Below are 17,607 nucleotides of genomic sequence, written 5' to 3'. Positions count from 1 at the left end.
ACAAATAGATAGGATTAACTGCGGTAACTCTTGCAACACGACAATTCGCTGAACACTCGGATAAACTGTGCGATTTCATTTTTGCTAATAAAAAATGGAATACTGTTATGCCTCCATCCAAACAAACGAGGAAAAAAATTGATGCTACACCCACTTCCTTATCTTCTTATACAGTAAAAGAAAGCAAGCTACACCAGTCCCACCAATGCCTCCTCTGACCTCCTCTTCCTCCTCCAGCAAACATTATTTTTCCTCTTCTCCTCCACCTGCTCTCCATTGACTAGCTCAATCCAGGATGGGAGAAGCTCAATCCTGGACGAAAGGAGATCGATTCGGACAGGGAGAAGCTCGATCCCCCATGGAGCTAAGATCCCATCCTTTTTAGGCCTCTATCTGCAGCGATTAGGAGGTCCATCCTGATAGTAGTGTGGAGATTTGGTAAGCAAGGACTTCTATCCTAGAAGTAGAGCTTAAATTTTGGATTGCAGGATGGTCGATTTGTGCGTCCAGGAGACGAATCAACTGGGGGCGCCGGCCACCGTGCATTGACACCAAGAACTGGAGGATGGACGCCTGGAGGGGAAGCACCACCAGGCCATGTGGCACCACCGACGGCAGGAAGGCCGCCGCCGATTGGAGCACAGGTGGTCGATTTGAGGACGGGCGCAGCAGATCGGGAGGAAGGGGAAAGTGCGTGCGGAAGAAACGAAGGTTCGCCCCCCCACCGAAAAAATTGGGGTGTCTTGTTCCTCGATGTAAAGTTTAATTCGTGTCACATCAAATATATATTTAGAAGTAAATTAGATTGGCTTAATTATAAAACTAATTGTATGGATGGAAGGTAAACAGCGAGACAAATTTATTAAGCATAATTAATTCATCATTAGTAACTATAACAGCGAGATAAATTTATTAAGCTTAATTAATTCATCATTAGTAACTATAGCATCACATTGTTAAATCATGAACTAATTAGGATTAATAGATTCATCTCGTCGTTTAGTCTCCGTCTGTGCATTAGATTTTGTAAATAGTCTATATTTACGGGACTAAATTTTAGGGGTGGAAACACTCGGTCGTTTCGTGCGTCTCGGTGCAAGCGACGACTTGGTTTCGTGCATGAGAGCCATGCCGCATCAGATTTTTACTTTTGGTGGCACCCTAATAAATTTTATGAACACTGGACGACGTGGAGGGTTGAAACTGCCTTACCGTCGCGGCGGGCCTCAACGGCGCTTGAATGGTGACGTGGAGTTGCCTCGCCAGGTGGAGTTGTTTTTTCAAGGGACCTTTGATGTTGTTTAGGATTTATGATCCGTGGGGTCACAAGCACAATGATGGAATTGTTGTGCAAGTATAAGTAAAAAATATTTACTGATTGAGAATATGAAATCAAAAGGATATTACAATCCACCTCATAGGTTAGGTGGTGAAGAATGACTTAATTAGAGCATTGATGAAGTTTCATAATGGTGGCTTAATATTGTTTCTGATAGAGAATTCTAAGGTCGTTTTTAATTCCCTTTGCTTCATTTGACAAATTCTAAGGATAATTTCATATAGTTACATAGTAATATCTATGGTCAAGATATGGTTGGTATTGACTGAACAATCACCATTTTGCGTGAGATTTTAGTATTAGAGCAAGGACTTAGACACAAACACTCATAATTATCTAGCTAAGTCCTAAAAAACTGAAGGGCGCTGCAGCTTTCGGGTTTACCGTTCACAGCCTCAATTGTGCGAAGGTGAGTGTGAAAGGTGATATGGAGGAACTTCGCAGATGGAGTTGTTTTATTTCCAAGGGATCTTTGATATTGTTTAGGATGTATGATGGAGATTTCTAATCTACCTCCGTGGGGGCATAGGTAGAACCAATGGAATTCTTGCGAAAGTACAAGTCAAAACTCTTTGTTGATTGAGAATATGAATGAAAAGGATATTACCACCCACCTCATAGGTTGGGTGATGAAGATTGAAGAACGACTTGGAGTATTAATGTTGTTTCGTGACAACGGATTAATATTGTTTATGGTAGAGAATTCTAGGTTGTTTTAGTTTCCTTAGTATCGTTTGACAAATTCTAAGAAAATTTAATATAGTCACGTGGCATTGTCCACGGACAAGACTGGACGGTCCCCCATTTTGCATGAGATTTCAATATTAGAGCAAGAACTTATCTTAGTTTGATCGGACATGACACTCGTGATAATCTAGCTAGCCACGTCCTATTTTTTTTTTTTTACAAAAATAGACTGAGGACTACTATTTTGGCTCTGTCTGATATGGCGTCATACTACTATGCTACCTTCTCCCATCACATAAAACAATAGTACGTTGAGAATAAAAGGAGCAAGCCTAATTTTAGGCATTAACAACGGAGCAAGAGAAACAAGAAAAGATGAGAGATGTCACTTCCTTTTCCACCAATCTTCTCTCTTGAACAATCAAAATACATCCTTAGCTTAGCACATGGCACCTCCAATATTTTATTACATTAGCAGAGTGTGGTCAAGTTCTCCTGTTCCTTTTTCCCGTTCAGTTCGTCCGTTGAATTCTAGGCAGAGGATCCATAATTATCATATTAGACTACGCATAAGAACTTAAAGAAGTTGTTTAGCGCGCGAGCTTCGTATTTCTTCAGAGGAGAAAACAAATGAGCTGTTCTTTTTGATAGGAAAAAAAGAGATGATGAGCATGGTGTTAAAAAAGGCTGCTGATGCTGCGCGTTTATCAATTATCATGCAGGCCTCCATATATATTGTCGAGGAGGAGTCCTGACATGGCCCACCCGAATGAAGCGATGCAGGCCTAATCCAGGCAGAAGGGCCGAACAGCAAAAGCCCAGCGCGAAACAAATGCCAGCCAGTCAAGTGTCCAAGTCCGGATCATCAACGAGCCCAACAAACAAATGGGAAAGCTACAGTATCCGGGCGGAGCCGGAGCCAGCAAAGGGGGCTGCTGCTGGTGCCTGGTGGCACGTATGTAGTAATGTATGGTCGGTGTCCATCCAGCTGCAGACCGCGTCGGCCTGCAGCTCCGCAGACCAGTCCAGCACGCATCAGCCGTCTTCCTCAGCCGCTCCGCGCGGCGCCGCGGGAGCTAGCCGCCCTGCTGCTCTGCGCCGCCGTCGCCGCGACCATCGCCGCCCGCGCCACGGTCGCGGCGGCGTCCGCGGGCGGCGAGGACGTGGACGCCTACAGCTTCCCGGCCTTCGACGCCGCCACGACGGACGCGCTCGTGGTGGCCACCAACTCGTCGGTGCTCGCGCCGGCCTCCCTCCTCTTCCGCCCCGAGCGGCTCTACCCGGAGCTCAACAGCTCCGAGGGCTTCCTGCTCCTCTCTTAAACCGTCTACGTCTGGCGCGCCGGCGCCGGAGCCGGAGCCGCCGCGCCACCGACCGCGGTGGACCGCCGCGAGGCGTCCTTCAACACCAGCTTCACGCTCCGCGGCGCCGCCCCCGTCGCGTTCGCCGTCCTCCTCGACCGCTTCCCGACCATCAACGCCGCGACCGGCCTCCGCGGCGACGCCAGCGGCTCCGCCGCCGCGCCCAACGCCTCCAGCGGCCTCGCGGCCGTCGAGGTGGCCGCGGTGAGGTCGTACGGCCCCGACGACCCGAACGTCGGGCTCAACGTCACCGTCACGCCCGCCGGCGCGGCGCCAGCCCGCGCCGTGCGGATCGAGTACGACACCGCCGCGCACCGCCTGTCCGTGCGCGTCGCCGGCGCCGGCGAGGCCAGGCCTCCCGGTGCCCTCCTCGACGTGCCGCTCAGCCTCGTCGGCAGAGGCACCACCCAGACCGCGTTCGTCGGCTTCTTCGCCGCATCGGTCAGCGATATCTTCGTCGGCGTCAGTGGGTGGGACCTGACGGTGGACAGGTTCCCGCGCGGCGGGAAGAAGGGCACGTCGTGGCTGGTGATACTGCTCGCGGTGCTGGGGTCGGTGGCCGCCGCGGCCGCCATTGTCTCCGCCGTGGTTTGGTACTTCTTGTCGAGGCGACGGAAGCTCAACATGGAGCCCAAGATATAGCTTGGCATCCATTGCCACGTAGTTTGGTTCTTCATCCGTATATATTCGATCTGAAAGTTGGTATAGGGGTTCTTTCTTCTAAATCAGTGACAAAGGTTTGTATAGTGGCGCGGGTTTAACTTAAATTTTACAGTTAAGCTCATAAGATTTGTTTTGCGCAAAGATTTGTGGTCGCCAATATTTGCAAGTGTCTGCTGTAGTTTAAGAACACACGTACTCGCCCTGCCAATATTTGCAAGGGAGCAAGGGGAATCGAGGTGACGAACAGCAATTGGGATTGGAGAGGAACTAAAATCGAAGGAGCTCAGAATTGTGTCACAAGTTTCTTGTGAGACTGTCTCTCTTGTCCTATTGCCATTCTCTCCTTGTGCGCGCACGGCACAGGCAGACTCACGCCACAACGCGCTATCCTTTTACATTGGCTCAGTCCATTCCGGCACATAAACGCTGACATTATTGGGCCTTCTGCTTCTGGCGCTCCGATGCGGCCCAACTTGACCAGGCACTTGCTTCGCTCCGGTCCTTTTCAAATTGCATGTTGTTTTATCATTTTTAAATTTATAATTTTTATTGTATATCTATTTTAAATATAGTATATATCTAGATGAATAATAAAATATATGTATCTAGAAATACTAAATAAAATCTACAATTTCAAAGGAAGGAAGGAGCAAACAACAAAATAAGAGTAGCGGCGAGGACCATCGGCTGGTGCTGCAAACCAACACCGACACGTCCGCTTCCGTTGAGCAAACCGCTCGGCTCAATCAACTCCGATCTGACCACGCAACGCAACGTTCGGCAACTAGCAGTTATACAGCCGGGCAGCCCGCCATGCAAATCGATCACATCGGCGGCGTGACGAGAGCCGTCCCCTAATCACATTTTGCCGCGCTTGCGTTCGATCTTGCGATGATCGCGCAACCAAACAACCGTGCGAGTGTGACACGATGGATGGGCATGGCCATTGGCCGCCACATTTTGGCTCATCATCGTGACCCAGAACTGTCATTGTCACATCAACACCAGACGCCCTAGGTAACAGTACTACTGAAAAACTGAACATTCGTTCAACACATTAGTAATACGCCTTTCATCACTAAAGCGCGGCATTAGTACTGGTCGTCACGTACAGTACCATCGGAGCCCTGTAGTACCGGCTTGGAGCCTCTAACGGTACTAAATGGCGGCATGGGGACCGGGTGGTCAATGGCTAGATTTCCATGGAAGCCATTTAGTACCGGCTGGTAGCTTCAACTGGTACTAAATGATGTTCATGCACGTGTGTACCGGTTGTTAGCTTCAGCCGGTACTAAATGTCACAATTTAGTACCGGTTAGAGCCACCAATCGATACTGACGTACAAACTATAAAATAACCTTCTTCTTCCTCCCCGAGTCCGAGTTCAACTATTTGACCGAGAGCTTGGGCTTCTTCACTCCCATGGCGACCTAGGGGAGGTGCTACCCTTTTTCCCACAATTTGGGAAGATTTCATTCTTCCAACTATTCTAAATGTTAGGAACTTCATCCTCCGTCCTCTCATAATTAGTATTCTATGTTTTATGCTTTGTAACTAGAGAATTTTGTACTTTTTAGAGCAAGGATGAATGGAGAGTTTTTTAGTTTATACATGCATGTAGAATGTAGAATTTTTACTCATGAAAGTCTGTTCGATATTGAGAAATTCGTATTGGATGTTGACAAATATGTGTTGTGTTAATTACTTATGTTGCTTTACATAAATAACATAAGTACAATGTTGAAACAAAAATAATTATCGGATTTAGTGATCGGCAGTCATCAGGAGGTTACCCAGGTGGTAGATTTGTATGTGGGGGAGATCGCAAGACCAAGAGCTCGAATGGTTACACAAGGGCGCAAGGTTTAGATAGGTTCGTGTAACGACCGATCCCTAAGCCTTTCCAGTTAGTCTTGATCGCAGCCCTTAATCCTAGTCATCTGTCTTGCTTGACCGCGCCTGAGTGCTCAGCTATCCGCCTGGTCCCGACCCCTGAGATCCGACCCCTTCCCGCTTCGCTCCTCTCCCGACCCCGGCGAGCTCAGCCCACCGTCGAATTCCGCTAATCTTCCTCACCCGTCCGATCTATCCACCGGTGAAACCGCAAGATCTTTTCCAGATTCCCCGCGACGGCCGCACTCGAGTTGCATGGCTGCCTCAGAGTCTTCCTGCCGCGCGGCTCGTTTTCTCCGACGCCCGCCGCTCAAGTTTTGTCTCTGGCCAGCGACCGAGTGGGTTCCCGCGCCCCCTTTCCCCAATGGCAGCGGAAGCCCTCTGCACCCCTTTCTGCAGAGCCTCGCCTCCCGCGCTCATCATCACGCCGCCAGATCCCGGCCCTAGAGCCCGAGGTCGCCCGTCTTTTCCGTCCTTTCAGCCACAGTCGCGCCACCTGGTCGCCGCTACACGACGATTCCTCCACCGCCAACCCCGACCGCGGCCGCGACAGCTCCTTTCCCCCGCCTTGTCAGAAGCCGCCCGACAATCTGTTGTTCCGCGCTCTCGCCCGCGCCCGCAAGCTGCCTGTCTTCTCACCTGTGCGCCCTCGATTCTAGCGCCGTTAAACCGGTCGCTTCTATCAAATCTTCCGCACGACGACGCACGCTTTCCGCCAAATCCCAACCACCAGTCTACCCGCTCCTACGCCGCCCTGCCGGCAGAACGCAATGATCGCTAGTGTCACCCCCGGAGTTCTGCACCACCACCCTCTTCGCTCAATCGCCGCCCCGGCAGAGCACTCCATTGCCTCTCCCCGGCCTTCGCGCCGCTCCCCTTCTCTCTCTCCGCGCCGTTTCCTTTTCCTCTGCTCCAGCAGCTATAAAAAGAATGCCCCCGTCGCCGGAGTTCCCTCCGCCCTTGTTGCCTTCAGCCTTCTCTCGCTCTCTGCTCAAGCTCATAGCGCCACCCACCCCGATCTTGAGGAGTTCTTCTCTCAGTTCTCTCTCAGTTTTCTCCAAGTCACCCAGCAGCTTGCTCCTCCGTGCTACGTAAAAGCTCTCTTGAGATCCGCAAGGAGCAGCGCTGCCGCCGGAGCATTGCCGGTCTTAGCTTCTGTTCAAACCTTAGTCCCTCCGCCCGAAGTCCGCTTCTTTCCGACCCCAAGCTTTCCTTTCAGGAAGAAGGTGAGTTGCCGACCCCAGTCCGCCTCGCCCAACCCCTCCTATCCGCCCGACCCCGGTTCCGTCTCGCCCGACCCTATCTGTTCCGCCGACCCTTGTCCGCCTCGCCCGAGGGCTTGGCTGTGATCTTTTTCTTCAACTCGAGGGTGTATGTGTAAAACTTGGGAACCCTTCAGCGCTTGCATCTAAGGACCCCCAGTTTATCACATCCTCTAGTTCAAGGATCAGACCACTAGTTCTTTTCCTACCCTTACCTCTTGATCATCATCAGCTCTCTCGAACCACCATAACCTCCTGCTCTTTGTCGCAAGTTTCTGGGCTCAGGCGAGCCAGTGTTGCTGTTGAAATAACTATCTAAGCTAACCCTTGCATTGCATTCGTATAGAGCTGCACCTCGCCGACGGTTTCTACGAGCTCCACCCGGCGCCAGAAGAAGAAGCTGTAGCCGAGTTCCTACCCGCAGAAGTCGAAGTCGCCCCTGAAGTCGAGCAGTTCCCGCCCTCCTTGCTTGAAGGAAAGCCCCGGTTGCATGAAAACCCTACGTGTTTTGCCAGACTTGCGCATGTCTTCTGTAACATGCTTGTGCATTTACGTATAGGAGTTGTGTGAAACCCTAGATGCATGACTTAGTTATCCCAGTGATCTGAGCACTAGCTGTTGGACCGAGTAGCTGCATTGCTTAACTAGGAAGCGGTAAAAGTCGAGTGATTTCCTGTCACTCGCGAGTTGTAGGAGTTGCATGATTACTCTCCTGTTATAACTATAAGGACGATGGACGGGGCAGGGTCTTGGTAACTTTTTGGTTGTCGGATGGTTGCCCCGTCTGTCTATGAAATCTTGCTAAGGCCCGACAGTGGTGGTGTTCGTGATCAAGTGTTTGAAAGTACTAGCCTCATACTTAGTATGGGATGAGGAAGCCTAGTACCGGATTGAACCTAGACGTGAGCGGTCGCCCCATTGTTCTTGGAACGGAGTTTCCCCTGCTAGTTGTCGCACGTGGTGGCAAGCGTGGTCACAGAACGGCAGAGGCCGGGCCTGTGGAACCTTGCACCAAAGGAAATGGGCCCGACACGGGTTAGGGGATTGATGGGGAAGGCCGACTCAGGAAGCGACCTCCGGGTGCGCGGACGTCGTGAGGCTAGGTTCACCATGCATGGTTAAAGAACTCGAATCGATTCGTCGGCCTCTCACAGTTGAGATTGCTTGATCGCTATGTCACCCTGAGTAAATGAGGAATCTGATGATGGAAATGTTTGTTGTTATATCTACATATCTTGTTTGGTTCTATGAATGCTGAGAATAAGTGGCACAACCTAGACTGGTAAATGAACCTAGAACCGGAGCTAAAACTTGAAAATAGGGATACTTAGTGCTTTTGGCAAACAAACCCCTCAGCCAAACAGCATGCATGTCTAGAAGGAGGGGTAATCCTTACTCCTATCGGTTAAGTCTTGTTGAGCTTAGTAGCTCAGCCTTGTTGTGGCTCCTGTTTTTCAGGTGTTGTTGCTGCTTCCGACCCCTCTCTGGTTGGTGCTTGGCCGCCCCAGCTCCCGGCAGGCTGGACGGTCGAGTGGGATCTTTCCTCGGACGGCGAGGAGAGGAGCCAGTGATGTCCCGGTTGGCCTCACCAGGGATGTCCGACCCCGACGAAGTCTTCCGCTAGTGTTTTCCTCTGTTGTTTCTTGAAAACTTGTAAAACTCCGATGATGGATTTCATGGGTAAAAACTTGTTCAACTCAGTGGACTTGTTGTATTCTCTGTAACCGCTCACCTTCGTGTGGGTTTGATAAACTCGATCCTGTTTGAGTGGTTAAATCGGATGAAATCCGATGGCACTTCGTATTAACTCGGTTTAGGCAGGAGTGTCGCATGTTAGGCGGCTTAACTCTGCTTAATCAAGCTAATCCGAGGTGGTTCCACCACAGTTCGGAACTTCGGAAAGTAATACCCTACATCCTATGTTCTGATGGATTGTATTGCTGGTATGGGATGTGAAGAGTTGATGTGTGTTACCCTCGGGGGGGCGTCCCAGGCCGCCTTATATAGGCTGACGACCTAGAGTTACAATCGGATAGGATCTAATCCTAGTCAGTTATTAAATGGAAAACAATCTGAGTCGACTACAACGTATATCCCGCAATATCTAGGTGGATTCTGGTCGCCTAATATCCTGACCTGTGCTCCATGTGTCCTTCATGCCTTGCCCCGCACGCCATGGTCGGGCGGGGTCTACTTGTCAGACCGGCCAATATTATGGTCGGTGGGCATCCGTGGGCACCCTTATTCCTCAAGCTCCCGAGCAATGTGGAGTCGAACAGGAGCCTAACGGATGTGTAATGAAGCTTGTAATGTACTCGGCTAAAGTTGCGGAGTCATCATAGTGATGGAGAGGTTGCGCAGTGCTCAAAAAATGAAAAAAAATTGAAGCTTCCATAGGCGTGTGACTGAATGCGCATGGCTATGCGACTGCCGAGCTTCGAGATGTCTGACATCCTGTAGATCGAAGGGAAGCACATGGAGGGTGTCGCAAGACACACTCCATATGGTGTAGCTCCCGAGCACTGAAGCGATTAAAATAATCGGTCCAATGGTTAAGAAAATGATGTATTGTTTCTGTAGAAAAAAAGAATCTAAATATAGCGTCCAACCCCCGAGCGTGAGGACCGGCAGAGTCGTGGAGGCACGCCGGACTGAAATAGCCAAAATAGGGCCCAGCCCCCGAGTGCGAGGACTGGCGGAGCCACGGAGGCATGCCGACCCGAGATAGGCGCCCAGCCCCCGAGAGCGAGGACTGGTGAAGCCACGGAGGCACGCAGACCCAAGATAGGCACCCAGCCCCCGAGCGCGAGGACTGGTGGAGCCACGGAGCCACGTTGACCCGAGATAGGCGCCCAGCCCCCGAGCGCAAGGACTAGTGGAGCCACGGAGGCACGCCGACCTGAGGTAGGCACCCAGCCCCCGAGCGCGAGGACTGGCGGAACCACGTCGTGAGACTTAACAGAAATCCTATGGATTCTGTCTATCACGTGCGCCGTAATGGGGGACTTGTGGATTCCATTTTTAGGTTTACACCATCAACTTCTTCAAAAGTTGAAGGGGCGTGGTTCCATTTTCATTTCCAACACCATCGCCGCCGTGTCTGATAGCCCTAGGTCATGCCGTCGCGTCCGCAAATTGACTCGCTCGCCTTCTCCGTCGTAACCCAGATCCACTACCGCCGCACCGCCATATGCGAACAAAGAGGTCCACCTTCATCAGATCTAAGTCCTAGGGGATAGAAACCAAAAAGATGGCGGCGGAGCAGGCATCGGATCCATCCACATACTAGGTGAAGTCTGTGATGATGGAGGAGAAGATCCAAGCCCTCATTGATCGGGGCTTACTCGGTCCCAAGTCTCTCCTGGAATGGAAGGCGACCACAGGCCAAGAGTTCCCACCGAAGATAGGACCAAGGCAGTCATCTTCGCAGCCTTCTTCGAGCGCGGATTCGGAATCCCCACAGGAGATTTCTTCCGTGGACTGCTCAACTGTTACAAGATCGAGTTGGTACATCTCAACCCCAACTCCATCTTGGATGTCACAGCTTTTATCCACTTTTGTGAAGCTTTCCTCAACATTCCTCCCCATTTCGATCTCTAGCGGTATCTGTACCAACTCAAGATCGTGGCGACAAAGGGGAAGTACTGAGAGTCATCGGTGGGTGTGGATTCTCACTGCGGCCAAAGAGGGTCCAAGAGTATTTTGATCTGAAGCTCAAGAACTCAAACAAGGTGTGGCACAAGAAATGGTTCCTTATTGCCAATTAGAAGCCCGAGCTGCCCGTCCGCCTCCGGTATGCACCCGTGACAACGCCGGAGTGGTCGAACCAGCCGACCTCCATGGAAATGGTCCAGGTAAAGCAGTTGTTGAAAGAGATTGCCGACCTAAAAGTTTATGGGCTCACAACCGAGGCTGTGAGCATCAACTTTTGCCAGAGGCTGATGCAGCCCATCAAGGACAGGGTCTACCCCACGTATGAGTACTCGGGGCCATTGGATCCAACCCGGGAGGCATGGCAGAAAGTTACCCAGGAAGAGGTTGCCGGTCGGGTTATTGAGTTCTTCTGCAGGGTCATCAAGAACAAGCAATGCCCAAAGGCATATTCCCTCATTAGGACGGCTTATCTGGTAAGTTCTTGATTTCATCGTTTGGCTTGATTGCTTCGCTTTTGCGTCTATTTATGCTTGATTCTATTTTACTTTTCAGAGCCAAGAGTATGAGTTTTTCTGTCCGTCACCGCTTCCTGGAGGGGCCGAGCAGTAGTGACCCAAGATTCGCCCAACCAGCCACCTGCCGCCTTGGACTGGGAGTCGGAATCCTCCTTTAGTGACTCCAACGATGACGTACTGATCCAGGGCCGCGGGACAGAGGCTGGGGGCACGGCTCGTACTGGGCGGCGGACGTGCCAGGCTATTCGCAAGGTGGTGGAGTCCAAGGCGCCGAAGGCGGAGAAGAAGAAGTGCAAGAAGAGGGGTGCCATGAAGCCGAAGGCACCCGTTGTGGTGCGGCATCCCCTGCGGAGACCTCATCCAGGGTGCCAAGCGACGACTTCGAATCACCCAGCCCGGCCACCAAGAAGAAGAAGGCCGAGCTCATTGAGATGACCGCAACCGACGCGGAGTGGCTCAAGAAGCGGCTAAAGATGGAGATCTGCAGGGGAAAGCAGAATAAGACGATCCTGTCGCCGCCAGCCCCTCTTCGCCTAAAGTTTCGAGCGAAGAAGAGCACATTGTGAGTATGGTCATGGCATCGTATATTGTTGGAAGTTTTGTTTGTACATTGCTTCACTTTATCTCTATGTCTCATCGTCTGAGCATGAAGGCAGTGGTGGAGGATGAGTTGTGCCTGTAGGACGCTGGTGTCGGGACCCATGCAGAAGGTCAGACTCCTGATGCAACCATAGGGGCTGCATCTACGATGTCTATCTAGGTCAGGAGCGAGAGTGGCCTGGTGATGGGACCTAAGGGGCCCGAGCCAAGGTCTTCGCCGCGCCAGGATGTCACTGAGGACGCTGCTGTATTCGCACTTTGGGCCACAGATGCCAATGTCGAGGTGTAGATGGAGGAGACCCTAGGGAAGTGCCGACTGACGCAGAGGCGGCGGGCTATGACGCCGACGTCGATGCCCATGAGGATGATTCCACCCCCCTGGACTTCTCCAGGATGGACCTGGCGCAGGATGCTGCCGCCAACATGAAAGATCTTGCCGTCCTGAAGGAAGCCGTGGCCAAAGTCAGAGAGGTGTTATACGTAAGTTGGCCGACCAATCTTGCTATTCACTTCTACCCCTATCTTCCGTCTTTGAATTGTTGGAGTAACTTTTGTACAGAATCTTGCCGAGCGTGCGCACAAGAGGGCGGACTCCATCCACCGTGCCGAAGAGTATTGCCTCAAGGCTGAGCACTTGAAGATCGACCTCAAGAAGGGCAAGGAGGATGCCGCGGAGCAAATCCGACAAAAGGACCGAGATATTGAAGAGTAGAAGAAGATCACTAGGGAGGTCTAGGGCAACCTTAGCACTTTGCTGACTGGTATAGCTTCGTTCCTTATGGAAGATCTACCTTGGGTAGATGAGGCCGGTATCTTTTCTTGAGTTCCTTTATTTTGCAGATGCACAGAGGAAAGAGGAGAGGCTTAAGAGAGACCTTAAAGAGTGCTCGATCAGTTCCTTGGGCACAGTTGGCATGTCAGCCGGTTTCCACGTGAAAATGTCTCGGTTTGCCCGAAGGAAACCGACGAGCGCGCTTTCCTCTTCTTGAGGTCAATAGTTTTGAAATCCTTATCATTTGCTGGATTGACTTTAATGGCTCCCGACTTGTTTTCTGGAATTTCGAGTTCTGCCGGGGTGAGCTTCTTTGACGCGGTGAAGACTTGTTGCATGGAGCTGGGTACTTGAGTAGTTGCGGCTATCTCAACAGCTTCCGTGTCACATTCATAGGATCGTGTGCATGAAGCACAAGTTCATCATGATGCTAGTCCTTATCCAAGGCCCGAAACAACCTCGCAACGATATTGACGTGTACCTAAGACCGTTGGTTGATGAACTTTTACTGCTCTGGAAGGAAGAAGGTGTACCTGTGTGGGATGAGGACAAACAGGGGACTTTCATTCTCATAGCATTGCTTTTTGTAACCATTAATGATTGGCCTGCACGTAGTAACCTATCGGGACAGACGAACAAGGGATATCGGGTGTGCACCCACTGTCTAGATGAAACCGATAGCATGTATTTGAAACACTGTCGAAAGATGGTGTATATGGGCCATCGTCGATTTCTTCCTGCGAATCACCCTTTAAGAAAGAAAGGAAAGCATTTTAAAGGGGAGCACAACACTCGTGCTAAGTCTTTGCACCGTAACAGAAAGCGTGTAGTTTCTATGATAAATGATGTGAAGGTAGTCTTTGGTAAGGGTTCCGGTAGCCAACCTGTTCTGAACGACGATAACGGACATGCAGCCATGTGGAAGAAGAAGTTTATATTCTGGGAGCTACCTTGTTGGGAAGTTCTAGAGGTCCGCATCACAATTGACGTGACGCACCTGACGAAGAATCTTTGTGTACACCTGCTAGGCTTCCTTGGTGTTTATGGGGCGCCAAAGGATACATTGGAAGCAAGGCAGGACTTGAAATGTACGGAACAATGAGAGGACCTACATCCGAAAAAGAGAGAGAATAGACAACACTACTTACGTCTTGCCAGCTACACTCTCAGCAAAAAGGAGAAAGAAAGCATGTTTGTTTGCTTGAATAGTATGAAGGTCTCGTCCGCATACTCCTCTAATATACAAGAAATAATAAATGTGAAAGACAAGAAATTCACAAATCTAAAGTCACATGACTGCCACGTCCTGATGACATAGTTGCTTCCAGTTGCACTGAGGGGTATTCTACCAGAGAATGTGAGGTAGGCAATCGTAAAGCTATGTGCGCTCCTCAATGAAATTTCGCAGAAGGCAATCGATCCAAACAATCTAATAAAGCTACAAAATGACATGGTCCAATGTCTTGTCAGCTTTGAGATGGTCTTTTCACCTTCCTTCTTTAATATTATGACTCATCTCTTGGTTCACCTTGTTAAAGAGATAACCATTCTAGGTCTAGTATACCTGCACAATATGTGGCCTTCCGAGAGGTTCATGTCGGTCCTAAAGAAGTAGGATCGCAATCATGCTCGTCTAGAAGGAAGCATCACTAAGGGATATGGAACAGAGTAGGTCATTGAGTTTTGTGTTGACTTTATTGGTGGACTTAGTTCGATAGGGGTCCCCGTGTCATGACATGAGGGCCACATGAAGGGAAAGGGCACACTCAGGAAGAAAGCTAATATGAACATACATGAGACTGAAATCCACAAAGCAAACTTCATAGTGATGTAGAATTCATTCTTGGTGGCTCCATATATGGAAGAGTACCACGATATTTTACGGTCCAAAAATCCAGGGAAGTCTGAGGCATGGATTACACGGCATCATATAGATACTTTCGCAACATGGATCCGACGACACCTCATGGGTAATGAGACGATTGATGAACAACTTCAATGGTTGGTTAGGGGACCATCTGTCTTGATATTGCAATACCAAAGGTACAAGATAAATGGGTATAGATTTTATAAGAGAGCCCAAGATCAAAGGAGTACCAACCAAAATAGTGGTATCCGTGTAGTTGCAATAAACAATAATGGGAATAAGGAAAATTACTATGGTGTCATAGAGGAGATTTGGGAACTTGATTATGGACCTTTGAAGATCCTTCTGTTTCACTGCCAATGGGTTGCTGGAGGAGGCGTAACAAAAGACCGTTATGGGATGATAGTAGTGGATCTCAACAAGGTTGGATATAGAGACGAATCATTCGCCCTAGCCAAGGATGTGAGTTAGGTTTTCTATGTGAAGGACATATCAAGCAAACCCAAGATGAAGGTCGGTAAAAAGTCAGAAAATGAGCCAAAATGCCATATAGTTCTGCTAGTGAAAAGGAAAATCGTTAGAGTTTAGGACATTTCGGACAAGTCAGAAGGTTTTGATCAGTTTGATGACCTTCCTCCATTCTTAGTTCAGGTTGACCCCAGCATCTTATTATCCAAAAAAGACACTCCGTACTTACGCCATGATCATGAGCAAGGGATGTTTGTCAAGAAGATTATCAATGTTCCATTGAATAATCATGAGTCGCTTTAGAACTTTAATATTATCTGGTATTATGTGGTCATGTGATGAACTATGTAATGTATTTTGTGCAATTCGAACAATTTTGTGGTATTTCTCTCGATTAATGATACTATTTTGGCTCATCAAAAGTCTGGAAACATTAAATTAGAGGCAATTATACAAGTACATTTTATACCGATGGCATAATTGTCAAATTTAATATAGCTAATATTTCTTAATATTTTTGCATGTTCAAAATAGTAACCTTTTCCTTTTTATGCATTACCAGCAGTATGGAAACATTTCGTATCCTATTAGTAATTAAAAACTTCTAATTTCACTACATAAATTAATTGTTGTATGGTGTAGAGATAATCAACAGTAAGATATGAAATGTTTTTCAATTATTTTTCCTAACTTTACTCCATTTATTAAGCATAAAACTAATATAATAGTAATTTTAGAAATAAGAAAAGAAAATAGAGTGCTGGCGAGAAACAAAACATTGGGGGAAGATTAGTAATGGGTGGAGGATTTGCCCGGTACGAAATTTCCCCAATTTCGCCTCCCGCCTTTTTTGACCAAATTAGTATCGGGCAGTGGCTTTGCCCAGTACTAAAAGCCATTTTGACAAGACAAGGTCTCCGCTCGGTACTAATTTGGCCTAACCTACAAAATCCCCCCCTCTCGTCTTCTCCAACACTTAGCCGCTCACTCGTTCCTCTCCCGATCCCGATGCCACTTCGCTACCCCTGCCATCATCGTTCACCATCGCCCACCGTCCCGGTTCCTCCTCGACGTCCGGTCACGCCCGGCGCTCCACGGCATCAAGGCGCACTCCGTCTCGCTGCACGGAGCGTTCCTCCTCGACGTCCGTGCCGTCCACCGCCCCGGCCAACGACCCCCCTTCACTGCCAGCCGCCGTCCCGTCTCCTCCTCGACTTCCTCAAAGTCCGGTCGCACCCGACGCTCCCCAGCAGTGCGACACACTCTACCACGCCGCACCCCATGCTCCTACTTGACATCCACACTGCCTACTACCCCGACCAACTAGCCCCCTTCCTCGCCGGCCATGGATCCGGCTCCTTCTCGACATCCCCGACGTCCGGCCACACCCGGAGCTCCCCCGGCACCGTGGCATACTCCGCCCCGCAGGATTCCAGGCTTCCCGCCGCCGGCCGCCGCCGCGCTCTGGTAGGCCGCCCCCATGCTCGCCGTGCTCCACCGTATTTCGCCTCTATCCTCGCTGTGAGTTGGCCGCCCCCGGCCCGATCGTCTCTGCCCTCATCGCGAACTTTGCGCTCCGACCTCTGCCACCGCCGGCCGCCGCCAGGACCCCGTGCTTTGGCCTCCGCCCCCGCCGCCGCACCCTCGGCCCTTTGTTTGCGTACGTAAGCCCCCAACCCCCACCCCGATCAATGACATCATCAAGCCCCATGATGATGTCAGCATCTGGAAATTAGAAAATAAATAATGAATTGGTAGAAATCATTGAAATTATTGGAAAATGGCATGGAAAATGCCTAGAATTATTTCTTTTATTGAATTTAGTTTCATTCAATTTACAATTACTTTCTTAATTATTTCTTTTAGTAATGTTTGGAATTACTTGTTAATATGGAAGATAAAAATATAGGAAACTATTACAAAATATAGGAAATTGGTAGAAATCATTGAGATTACCGGAAAATGGCATGGAAACTTACTTACATGATGCCTATAATTATTTCTTTTGTTGAATTTAGTTTCATTCTATTTACAGTTACTTTCTTAATTATTTCTTTTAGTAATGGTTAGAATTACTTGTTAATATGGGAGATAACAATATAGAAAACTATTACAAAATATAGGAAATTGGTAGAAATCATTGATTTAGAATTACTTTCTAAATACCTTATTTTTTTTCTTGTACTAGTTAAAATGGGAGACAGGGACGAAGAGGAGTTTATTCAAAATATTATTAATGAAGGCAGCAACTACAACGTAGAAATAGATGATGCTTCAGGCGAAGAGGATGATGGCAGCCAACACCTAAATATGACCGGTGATGGCGGTGATGATGCTCCAGTTGAAGAGGAGGATGAAATTGCCGAGGTATATGAATCACTATATACATGTACATGATTTCAATTCTCTACCTATCAACAATGGTTAACTCACCCAGGTGCTGGTAAATGGGAGTTTAAGTTGGGGCAACCTCTTGTGCGGCCACAGTTGGTGCCTCACCTACCAACGAAAATGTATGCATTTCAT

The 17,607-nt window shown here is 49.2% G+C and overlaps 1 pseudogene; it reads left to right on the top strand.

The window, feature by feature from the left end:
• The first annotated feature begins 40 nt into the window (after window positions 1-40).
• Window positions 41-4,216, top strand: LOC101759087 (annotated as a pseudogene).
• Window positions 4,217-17,607: the final 13,391 nt, after the last annotated feature.

This window comes from Setaria italica, chromosome I (assembly GCF_000263155.2).
Source record: "Setaria italica strain Yugu1 chromosome I, Setaria_italica_v2.0, whole genome shotgun sequence".
NCBI classification, from domain to species: domain Eukaryota; kingdom Viridiplantae; phylum Streptophyta; class Magnoliopsida; order Poales; family Poaceae; genus Setaria; species Setaria italica.
This window is presented reverse-complemented; position numbering and strand designations above follow the sequence as displayed.